Raw genomic sequence first — 10,000 nt, forward strand, 5'->3', positions numbered from 1 at the left:
CTTAGAATATTTTTTGAGCAGTACAAATCAGTAACCAGCGACACTTAGAATATTTTTGAAGCAGTACAAATCAGTAACCACTGACACTTAGAATATTTTTGAAGCAGTACAAATCAGTAACCAGCGACACTTAGAATATTTTTGAAGCAGTACAAATCAGTAACCACTGACACTTAGAATATTTTTGAAGCAGTACAAATCAGTAACCGCTGACACTTAGAATATTTTTGAAGCAGTACAAATCAGTAACCAGCGACACTTAGAATATTTTTGGAGCAGTACAAATCAGTAACCACTGACACTTAGAATATTTTTGAAGCAGTACAAATCAGTAACCGGCGACACTTAGAATATTTTTGAAGCAGTACAAATCAGTAACCACTGACACTTAGAATATTTTTGAAGCAGTACAAATCAGTAACCGGCGACACTTAGAATATTTTTGAAGCAGTACAAATCAGTAACCACTGACACTTAGAATATTTTTGAAGCAGTACAAATCAGTAACCGCTGACACTTAGAATATTTTTGAAGCAGTACAAATCAGTAACCAGCGACACTTAGAATATTTTTGGAGCAGTACAAATCAGTAACCAGCCCCACTTAGAATATTTTTGAGTCAGTACAAATCAGTAACCAGCGACACTTAGAATATTTTTGAAGCAGTACAAATCAGTAACCACTGACACTTAGAATATTTTTGAAGCAGTACAAATCAGTAACCAGCGACACTTAGAATATTTTTGAAGCAGTACAAATCAGTAACCAGCGACACTTAGAATATTTTTGGAGCAGTACAAATCAGTAACCAGCGACACTTAGAATATTTTTGAAGCAGTACAAATCAGTAACCAGCGACACTTAGAATATTTTTGGAGCAGTACAAATCAGTAACCAGCGACACTTAGAATATTTTTGAAGCAGTACAAATCAGTAACCACTGACACTTAGAATATTTTTGAAGCAGTACAAATCAGTAACCAGCGACACTTAGAATATTTTTGAAGCAGTACAAATCAGTAACCACTGACACTTAGAATATTTTTGAAGCAGTACAAATCAGTAACCAGCGACACTTAGAATATTTTTGGAGCAGTACAAATCAGTAACCACTGACACTTAGAATATTTTTGAAGCAGTACAAATCAGTAACCAGCGACACTTAGAATATTTTTGAAGCAGTACAAATCAGTAACCACTGACACTTAGAATATTTTTGAAGCAGTACAAATCAGTAACCGCTGACACTTAGAATATTTTTGAAGCAGTACAAATCAGTAACCAGCGACACTTAGAATATTTTTGGAGCAGTACAAATCAGTAACCACTGACACTTAGAATATTTTTGAAGCAGTACAAATCAGTAACCAGCGACACTTAGAATATTTTTGGAGCAGTACAAATCAGTAACCACTGACACTTAGAATATTTTTGAAGCAGTACAAATCAGTAACCAGCGACACTTAGAATATTTTTGAAGCAGTACAAATCAGTAACCACTGACACTTAGAATATTTTTGAAGCAGTACAAATCAGTAACCAGCGACACTTAGAATATTTTTGAAGCAGTACAAATCAGTAACCACTGACACTTAGAATATTTTTGAAGCAGTACAAATCAGTAACCAGCGACACTTAGAATATTTTTGAAGCAGTACAAATCAGTAACCAGCGACACTTAGAATATTTTTGGAGCAGTACAAATCAGTAACCAGCGACACTTAGAATATTTTTGACGCAGTACAAATCAGTAACCACTGACACTTAGAATATTTTTGAAGCAGTACAAATCAGTAACCAGCGACACTTAGAATATTTTTGAAGCAGTACAAATCAGTAACCGCTGACACTTAGAATATTTTTGAAGCAGTACAAATCAGTAACCAGCGACACTTAGAATATTTTTGGAGCATTACAAATCAGTAACCAGCGACACTTAGAATATTTTTGGAGCAGTACAAATCAGTAACCACTGACACTTAGAATATTTTTGAGTCAGTACAAATCAGTAACCAGCGACACTTAGAATATTTTTCAGTCAGTACAAATCAGTAACCAGCGACACTTAGAATATTTTTGAGTCAGTACAAATCAGTAACCAGTGACACTTAGAATATTTTTGGAGCAGTACAAATCAGTAACCAGCGACACTTAGAATATTTTTGAAGCAGTACAAATCAGTAACCAAGTGCATTTTTGAATTGGTTACTGATTTCTCCGTTGAAGTTGGGGCTGCGGTTGGCTTCAGTTAGTGGTGGGGGCTTAATTTTCGCCGAGGGGAGCGTGTCCCGGTAGTGTCTCCGAGGAAGTGGTACCTATTGAAGGGGGTGTTTCTGAATTTGGGCCCTTTTTGAGTGGCATTGCCGGATGGGTTTTGTGTTGAAGGCTTCCAAATCGGGTAGCTCAGCCGGATTTGACCCGGCGGTTCTACCGACTGTCACGCCTTCGAGGGGGGACTGTTGTCTAAGTTCAGGCCGGATTTGGTGAATTTCCTAAGTCGGGAAGTGGTCCCAACGGGTTTGGGAGTGAACCTAACTGCTCATACCAACTTTGAGGCTTGGGGCCGGGTAGCACAGTCGGATTTGACCCGGCGGTTCTGCCGAATGCCTGGCCTTCGAGGGGGGCCTGCCCTCTGAGTTCAGGCCGAATTTGGTGATTTTCCTAAGTCGGGAAGTGGTCCAAACGGGGATGGGAGTGAACCTGACAGCTCATACCGACTTTGGGGCTTCCAAGCCGGGTAGCTCAACCGGATTTGATCCAGCGGTTCTAGCGACTGCCACGGCTTCGAGGGGGGACTGTTGTCTAAGTTCAGGCCGAATTTGGTGAATTTCCCGAGTCGGGAAGTGGTCCAAACGGGGATGGGAGTGAACCTGACAGCTCTTACCGACATTGAGGATTCGGGGCCGGGTAGCTCAGTCGGATTTGACCCGGCGATTCTGCCGACTTCCACGCCTTCGAGCGGGGACTCTCCTCTAAGTTCAGGCCGAATTTGGTGAATTTCCTAAGTCGGGAAGTGGTCCAAACGGGGATGGGAGTGAACCTAACTGCTCATACCAACTTTGAGGCTTTGGGGCCGGGTAGCACAGTCGGATTTGACCCGGCGGTTCTGCCGAATGCCTGGCCTTCGAGGGGGGCCTGCCCTCTGAGTTCAGGCCGAATTTGGTGATTTTCCTAAGTCGGGAAGTGGTCCAAACGGGGATGGGAGTGAACCTGACAGCTCATACCGACTTTGGGGCTTCCAAGCCGGGTAGCTCAACCGGATTTGATCCGGCGGTTCTAGCGACTGCCACGGCTTCGAGGGGGGACTGTTGTCTAAGTTCAGGCCGAATTTGGTGAATTTCCCGAGTCGGGAAGTGGTCCAAACGGGGATGGGAGTGAACCTGACAGCTCTTACCGACATTGAGGCTTCGGGGCCGGGTAGCTCAGTCGGATTTGACCCGGCGATTCTGCCGACTTCCACGCCTTCGAGCGGGGACTCTCCTCTAAGTTCAGGCCGAATTTGGTGAATTTCCTAAGTCGGGAAGTGGTCCAAACGGGGATGGGAGTGAACCTAACTGCTCATACCAACTTGAGGCTTTGGGGCCGGGTAGCACAGTCGGATTTGACCCGGCGGTTCTGCCGAATGCCTGGCCTTCGAGGGGGGCCTGCCCTCTGAGTTCAGGCCGAATTTGGTGATTTTCCTAAGTCGTGAAGTGGTCCAAACGGGGATGGGAGTGAACCTGACAGCTCATACCGACTTTGGGGCTTCCAAGCCGGGTAGCTCAACGGATTTGATCCGGCGGTTCTAGCGACTGCCACGGCTTCGAGGGGGGACTGTTGTCTAAGTTCAGGCCGAATTTGGTGAATTTCCCGAGTCGGGAAGTGGTCCAAACGGGGATGGGAGTGAACCTGACAGCTCTTACCGACATTGAGGCTTCGGGGCCGGGTAGCTCAGTCGGATTTGACCCGGCGATTCTGCCGACTTCCACGCCTTCGAGCGGGGACTCTCCTCTAAGTTCAGGCCGAATTTGGTGAATTTCCTAAGTCGGGAAGTGGTCCAAACGGGGATGGGAGTGAACCTGACAGCTCTTACCGACTTTGGGGCTTCCAAGCCGGGTAGCTCAACCGGATTTGATCCGGCGGTTCTAGCGACTGTCACGCCTTCGAGGGGGGACTGTTGTATAAGTTCAGGCCGAATTTGGTGAATTTCCCGAGTCGGGAAGTGGTCCAAACGGGGATGGGAGTGAACCTGACAGCTCTTACCGACTTTGGGGCTTCCAAGCCGGGTAGCTCAACCGGATTTGATCCGGCGGTTCTGCCGACTGGCACGCCTTCGAGGGGGGACTGTTGTATAAGTTCAGGCCGAATTTGGTGAATTTCCCGAGTCGGAAGTGGTCCAAACGGGGATGGGAGTGAACCTGACAGCTCTTACCGACTTTGAGGCTTCGGGGCCGGGTAGCTCAGCCGGATTTGATCCGGCGGTTCTGCCGACTGTCACGCCTTCGAGGGGGGACTGTCCTCTGAGTTCAGGCCGAATTTGGTGAATTTCCCGAGTCGGGAAGTGGTCCAAACGGGGATGGGAGTGAACCTGACAGCTCATACCGACTTTGAGGCTTCCAAGCCGGGTAGCTCAGCCGGATTTGACCCGGCGATTCTGCCGACTTCCACGCCTTCGAGGGGGGGACTGCCCTCTGAGTTCAGGCCGAATTTGGTGCATTTCCCGAGTCGGGAAGTGGTCTCTGTCACAACGGGGGCAAGTGTCTGAAGAGGTAAAGTGAGTAACCAGCACAGCTTAGGGAAGGGTTCCAAAGTTCTCAACAATGTGAATTCGGTTACCAGGAAAGCTTAGGAAAGCTGCCTGACTGTCCCAAACGAATGAACTGCAAAACTTAGGGAACATGCCCGAAGATGCTTAAAAGTGTGAAATCAGTAAGCAGGAAAGCATAGGAAAGTGCCTGAAAGTGCTAAATGAGTAACATGAAAACGTAGAAAAATGCCCGAAAATGTTTAAAAGTGTGAACTCAGTAACCAGCAAAACTTAGTAAAACGTTGGAAAAGCAGAAATGAGTAACCAGAAAAACTTAGAAAAATGTTTGAAAATGAGAAATGAGTAACCAGAAAAACTTAGAAAAATGTTTGAAAATGAGAAATGAGTAACCAAGAAAACTTAGAAAAAATGCCCAAAAAGAAGAAATCAGTAACCAGAAAAACTTAGAAAAATGTTTGAAAATGAGAAATGAGTAACCAGAAAAACTTAGAAAAATGTTTGAAAATGAGAAATGAGAAACCAAGAAAACTTAGAAAAATGCCCAAAAAGAAGAAATCAGTAACCAGAAAAACTTAGAAAAATGTTTGAAAATGAGAAATGAGTAACCAAGAAAACTTAGAAAAATGTTTGAAAATGAGAAATGAGTAACCAGGAAAACTTAGAAAAATGCCCAAAAAGAAGAAATCAGTAACCAGAAAAACTTAGAAAAATGTTTGAAAATGAGAAATGAGTAACCAAGAAAACTTAGAAAAATGCCCAAAAAGAAGAAATCAGTAACCAGAAAAACTTAGAAAAATGTTTGAAAATGAGAAATGAGTAACCAGAAAAACTTAGAAAAATGTTTGAAAATGAGAAATGAGTAACCAAGAAAACTTAGAAAAATGCCCAAAAAGAAGAAATCAGTAACCAGAAAAACTTAGAAAAATGTTTGAAAATGAGAAATGAGTAACCAAGAAAACTTAGAAAAATGCCCGAAAAGAAGAAATCAGTAACCAGAAAAACTTAGAAAAATTTTCGGCCAAGTGTGAAAAATATTCTAAGTGTCAGCGGAGGAAAATGCCGAAGCATCGGGAAAGATTCAAAAACTCATGCCGAACATGAGTTCCGAAGTGCCGGAGGAACTGGGCGAATTGAGCCCGGCGGTTGGCCAGATGTCGTTTTGAGTCTGCAGCCCGAAAACTTTAACTTTGTCTGCCGCGGAAGTCTGGACCGGGAAAAATCCAAACGGTTTTGCCGGGTTCGAGTTCCAGAGCGAAGCAGTCGAATTTGAAATTCAGACCCATTCAGTGCCACTTGACATTGTGACACAGTGAGGTTGGCGGGGTACCCGGAGATTTCTGGGAACACGATTTTTAGAACAAAATGGCGGCGCGGGACCACTTTGAAAGGCATCCGAAAAACGGTTCCGCGGGCAGAGCACTTGAATGACAGGCCTGTGTGCATGCCCAAGAGCTCTCGGAAGTCTAATTTTTGACACTTTGTCAAATTTTCGACAGACTTACCCAACTCTTGCTGCCTGTTCTAAGAATCAGTCAGAGGCCTGTGCGGCGGTCTCTTGACACTTTGGAGGGCGGGCAAACCCCCACGTTGACTCCGGCCGTCCCTCCAAAAGGCACTTGCTATTGGGGGAAAGGATTGCAAGTAGCCTGGTTCCCGTGGGAGCGGCCAGGAAGGGTGCAGGCTGGCCCTTGCCTGAGCATTCCCAAAACCCTCTTCCGCTGAGAGCAGACCTCGCACGCCGCACTACCGGCTCTGGGAGTGGTTGGCCGCTATTGTACATAGTCGGTCCTTCCTCTGCCACCCGGCAAGTGCGATGGCTCTGCCGCCCTGCGGTGCTCGTCACCCAGGTTTGGGGAACACGATACTTAGAACATGTTGGCGGCTCGGGACCTGCAGGCGAAAGGGGCCCCGTGGTGCTGAGCACATCGACCTCGGGTCTCAGTGCAAGCCGGAGAGTTCGCGGAAGTCTTAAAAGATTTTGACATCTGCTCAATTCTTTGACAGGCTTGCCTGACTCTTTCCGTCCGTTCTAAGAATCAGTCGGAGGCCGGGGCGGGGACGGTCTCTTGACACACGGAGGGTTGGCTTCCCTCCTCAGGTGTTTGTGTCGAAAATGAAGGCGAGAGATGCAAGCGTCCTGGTTCCCCTGGGTGCTGCCAGCAAGGGTGCAGGCTGACCCTTGCTGAGCACTCCCAAAAGCCTCTTAAGCTGAGAGCAGGCGCCGCACTACCGGCTCTGGGAGTCGTTGGCCGCTATTGTACATAGTCCGGTCCTTCCTCTGCCACCCGGCAAGTGCGATGGCTCTGCCTCCCTGCGGTGCTCGTCACCCAGGTTTGGGGAACACGATACTTAGAACATGTTGGCGGCTCGGGACCTGCAGGCGAAGGGGGGCCCCGTGGTGCTGAGCACATCGACCTCGCGTCTCAGTGCAAGCCGGAGAGTTCGCGGAAGTCTTAACAGGCTTGCCTGACTCTTTCCGTCCGTTCTAAGAATCAGTCGGAGGCCGGGGCGGGGACGGTCTCTTGACACACGGAGGGTTGGCTTCCCTCCTCAGGCGTTTGTGTCGAAAATGAAGGCGAGAGATGCAAGCGTCCTGGTTCCCCTGGGTGCTGCCAGCAAGGGTGCAGGCTGACCCTTGCCTGAGCACTCCCAAAAGCCTCTTAGGCTGAGAGCAGGCGCCGCACTACCGGCTCTGGGAGTCGTTGGCCGCTATTGTACATAGTCCGGTCCTTCCTCTGCCACCCGGCAAGTGCGATGGCTCTGCCTCCCTGCGGTGCCCGTCACCCAGGTTTGGAGAACACGATACTTAGAACATGTTGGCGGCTCGGGACCTGCAGGCGAAAGGGGCCCCGTGGTGCTGAGCACATCGACCTCGCGTCTCAGTGCAAGCCGGAGAGTTCGCGGAAGTCTTAACAGGCTTGCCTGACTCTTTCCGTCCGTTCTAAGAATCAGTCGGAGGCCGGGGCGGGGACGGTCTCTTGACACACGGAGGGTTGGCTTCCCTCCTCAGGCGTTTGTGTCGAAAATGAAGGCGAGAGATGCAAGCGTCCTGGTTCCCCTGGGTGCTGCCAGCAAGGGTGCAGGCTGACCCTTGCCTGAGCACTCCCAGAAGCCTCTTAGGCTGAGAGCAGACGCCGCACTACCGGCTCTGGGAGTCGTTGGCCGCTATTGTACATAGTCCGGTCCTTCCTCTGCCACCCGGCAAGTGCGATGGCTCTGCCTCCCTGCGGTGCCCGTCACCCAGGTTTGGAGAACACGATACTAAGAACATGTTGGCGGCTCGGGACCTGCAGGCGAAAGGGGCCCCGTGGTGCTTAGCACATCGACCTCGCGTCTCAGTGCAAGCCGGAGAGTTCGCGGAAGTCTAAAGCTTTTGACATTCGCTCAAAGCTTTGACAGGCTTGCCCGACTCTTTCCGTCCGTTCTAAGAATCAGTCAGAGGCTGGTGGGGAGGTCTCTTGACGCAAGGGGAGGGGTGGCGTCCCTCCTCAGGCGCTTGTGTCGAAAATGAAGGCGAGAGATGCAAGCGTCCTGGTTCCCCTGGGTGCTGCCAGCAAGGGTGCAGGCTGACCCTTGCCTGAGCACTCCCAGAAGCCTCTTAGGCTGAGAGCAGACGCCGCACAACCGGCTCTGGGAGTCGTTGGCCGCTATTGTACATAGTCCGGTCCTTCCTCTGCCACCCGGCAAGTGCGATGGCTCTGCCTCCCTGCGGTGCCCGTCACCCAGGATTGGAGAACACGATACTAAGAACATGTTGGCGGCTCGGGACCTGCAGGCGAAAGGGGCCCCGTGGTGCTTAGCACATCGACCTCGCGTCTCAGTGCAAGCCGGAGAGTTCGCGGAAGTCTAAAGCTTTTGACATTCGCTCAAAGCTTTGACAGGCTTGCCCGACTCTTTCCGTCCGTTCTAAGAATCAGTCAGAGGCCGGTGGGGAGGTCTCTTGACGCAAAGGGGAGGGGTGGCGTCCCTCCTCAGGCGCTTGTGTCGAAAAATGAAGGCGAGAGACGCGAGCGGCCTGGTTGCTTTGGGTGCTGCCAGGAAGGATGTGGTCTGACCCTTGCCTGAGCACATCCAAAAGCATGTGATGTTGAGAGCAGACCTCGAGCCCCGCACAACCGGCTCTGGGAGTCGTTGGCCGCTATTGTACATAGTCCGGTCCTTCCTCTGCCACCCGGCAAGTGCGATGGCTCTGTCGCCCTGTGGTGCCCGTCACCCAGGTTTGGGGAACACGATACTAAGAACATGTTGGCGGCTCGGGACCTGCAGGCGAAAGGGGCCCCGTGGTGCTGAGCACATCGACCTCGGGTCTCAGTGCAAGCCAGAGAGTTCGCGGAAGTCTAAAGCTTTTGACATACGCTCAAATCTTTGACAGGCTTGCCCGACTCTTTCCGTCCGTTCTAAGAATCAGTCAGAGGCCGGTGGGGAGGTCTCTTGACGCAAGGGGAGGGGTGGCGTCCCTCCTCAGGCGCTTGTGTCGAAAAATGAAGGCGAGAGACACGAGCGGCCTGGTTGCTTTGGGTGCTGCCAGGAAGGATGTGGTCTGACCCTTGCCTGAGCACTCACAGAAGCATGTGACGTTGAGAGCAGACCTCGAGCCCCGCACGACCGGCTCTGGGAGTGGTTGGCCGCTATGGTACATAGTCCGGTCCTTCCTCTGCCACCCGGCAAGTGCGATGGCTCTGCCGCCCTGTGGTGCCCGTCACCCAGGTTTGGGGAACACGATACTAAGAACATGTTGGCGGCTCGGGACCTGCAGGCGAAAGGGGCCCCGGGGTGCTTAGCACATCGACCTCGTGTCTCAGTGCAAGCCGGAGGGTTCGCGGCAGTCTAAAGCTTTTGACATTCGCTCAAAGCTTTGACAGGCTTGCCCGACTCTTTCCGTCCGTTCTAAGAATCAGTCAGAGGCCAGTGCGGAGGTCTCTTGACACAAGGGGAGGGGTGGTGTCCCTCCTCAGGCGCTTGTGTCGAAAATGAAGGCGGGAGACGCAAGCGTCCTGGTTCCCCCTGGGTGCTGCCAGCAAGGGTGCAGGCTGACCCTTGCCTGAGCACTCCCAAAAGCCTCTTAGGCTGAGAGCAGACGCCGCGCTACCGGCTCTGGGAGTCGTTGGCCGCTATGGTACATAGTCCGGTCCTTCCTCTGCCACCCGGCAAGTGCGATGGCTCTGCCGCCCTGTGGTGCTCGTCACCCAGTTTTCCAACCCGGACCCGCGAGCGTGGTGCGAGGGGCGACTTCGCTGCGGTCCACACTTTGAT

The sequence above is a fragment of the Hemiscyllium ocellatum genome (assembly GCF_020745735.1).
Source record: "Hemiscyllium ocellatum isolate sHemOce1 chromosome 15 unlocalized genomic scaffold, sHemOce1.pat.X.cur. SUPER_15_unloc_19, whole genome shotgun sequence".
NCBI lineage: Eukaryota > Metazoa > Chordata > Chondrichthyes > Orectolobiformes > Hemiscylliidae > Hemiscyllium > Hemiscyllium ocellatum.